The sequence below is a fragment of the Mus caroli genome, chromosome 14 (genome assembly GCF_900094665.2).
Source record: "Mus caroli chromosome 14, CAROLI_EIJ_v1.1, whole genome shotgun sequence".
In the NCBI taxonomy this organism is placed as follows: Eukaryota; Metazoa; Chordata; class Mammalia; order Rodentia; family Muridae; genus Mus; species Mus caroli.
The window spans coordinates 109,996,197-109,998,371 of NC_034583.1; the positions used below are offsets into that span (position 1 = coordinate 109,996,197).

Here is a 2,175-nt window from a genome sequence, read left to right on the forward strand (position 1 = left end):
CTTTGTTCTCCGGAGCCAGCAGCTTCCTTTCCCTCTGTGATTCAGGTGAACTTGCCCTGTAACATCCAATTCTACAGTCCAGGGCCCTGCCGCTGAGGGATGGCAGACACAAACGGCCAGCAGCAGCGCACCACTCACATGAAGGAGGTCACAATTGCAATCTCTAGTGTCTCCATGGCAACCTCTCTGAACTGTGAGGTCAGAACTGTGGGGTTAGTGCCATCCTATGACTGAAGCAAGCATAGGGCTGAGAACAGCCTTGACTACTGTAAGTAGCCCTCATGCTCCCTTTGGACAGAGAAAACGTAAGAGATTATGGAAGGGAAGGCACTTCTGGCTTAGATCTTCGGGCCTCCTTCAGCTCTCCTGCTCCCAGGGGTTGGAAGTGCAGCATCTGTTGGGGGGAAGCTCAGAGGAAGGGATTCTGAAAGTCTAGCTGGCAGAAACCAAGGGAAAACCATAGCAGCGCCTTTAGCCCACGACACTGTCTGTGTGAACTTGGTCAGGGCTGCTTAAAGCAGAACTGGTCTCATGACCCACAGCCTGTCACCACTGCAGAACAGTCAGGCACGGTTTTCTATCTCACTCAGGTGGTACCGGGAGAAGGCTTACCAGGGCCCATGTGTGAGCACAGCCACTTTCCCTGACCAGGACCTTTGCACCACCCAAGTAAGTGATTCCCAGATGAATCTGGCTTCTCCCGATTGGCAGAAAGACCTCCTGTTTTCCTTTATAACTCTGCTGTTCACTTCTTGACCTCCTATTCAAGTGATTTAAGTACAATCCACTAGATAGGTCTATCCCCATTCCTATAGAAAACAATGATTGGCCACCTGTTTAAACACTCTGGAGTCAAACCAAAAAAAAAAAAAAAAAAAAAAAAAAAAAAAAAAAAAGCCGGTGTACACCTTTAATTCCAGCACTCAGGAGGCAGCAGAGGTAGGCTGATTTCTGAGTTTGAGGCCAGCCTGGTCTACAAAGTGACTTCCAGGACAGCCAGGGCTACACAGAGAAACCCTGTCTCGAAAAAAACAAAAACAAAAAAAGACTCTGGAGTCCCCACTTTGGGCTCCTGGCCATCATGGTTGTGTCCTTTCAGCAGTGAGCATATTTTGTCTCAGCTTTCAGAGACTACTAGTCAAGTAAATGAGAGGGAAACATTTCGCCTTCATTGTGGGGAAGCCTACTCAATCACTCACTCACCAAAACAGGGTTTACTTAATGAACAGCCTACTCGGCCAACTCTGCTCCTTAGAGAACTGAGTGTCCTCCTCACTAGGGTAAAGCCAGTGTCACCTTGCAAAGGAAATGATCAGAGATGGGCCAAGGCCCACATCTATGCAGCTTCTTCCTAAACAGTTCCTAAGCAGCCACCGCATGAGTGTGGGAGATGGGTCGCACTCGTAGGAGAGACGGCTTTGGATTGGAACATTGTCACCTCCAGAGAGATGAGACCACTGGAACACAGTTAATAAACCCTAAAATGGAAAGTCGGTGGGGCTGGCAGTGGGGCTCAGTCTGTAGAGCCCTAATCTAGCATGCATGAAGCCCTGAGCTCAAGCCTCAGCATTGCATAAAGGCCATAAAGTCAGATGGGGCAGCTCATGCCTGTGCCCCCCAGAAACACGGGTAGGAGCTGCCCTGAGTTCAAAGCCAAATTGATCTATATATTGAGTCCCAAACGAATCAAGGATATACAAAATATTTTTTTTTTTGTCTCAAGCCTCTCCTCCTTCCAAGAGCAGCCTACATGAAACTCTACCTCAAAAATACATAGATAGATGATAGATAGATAGATAGATGATAGATAGATAGATAGATAGATAGATAGATGATAGATGATCGATGATAGATAGATAGATAGATAGATAGATAGATAGATGATAGATAGATAGATAGATAGATAGATAGATAGATAGATGACAGATAGATAGATGATAGATAGATTAGATAGATAGATGATAGATAGATAGATTAGATAGATGATAGATAGATAGATAGATAGATGATAGATAGACAGATAGATGATAGATGATCGATGATAGATAGATAGATAGATAGATGATAGATAGATAGATAGATAGATAGATGATAGATAGATTAGATAGATAGATGATAGATAGATGATAGATAGATAGATTAGATAGATAGATGATAGATAGATGATAGATAGAT

At 44.4% G+C, this 2,175-nt stretch overlaps 1 protein-coding gene across 2 annotated transcripts in view; it reads left to right on the plus strand.

Moving 5' to 3' along the window:
* Positions 1-202: 202 nt before the first annotated feature.
* The window catches only part of Ipo5 (importin 5), a 52,156-nt gene continuing 50,183 nt past the window's right edge, over positions 203-2,175 (plus strand). The window contains exons 1-2 of one of the 2 annotated variants that reach the window (XM_021181195.1): positions 203-268; positions 591-669. The gene's annotated coding sequence lies outside the window, so the exon portion shown is untranslated. Of the gene's footprint in view, positions 306-590; positions 670-2,175 lie in introns of both variants that reach the window. The other variant, XM_021181196.2, reaches the window with a different exon arrangement.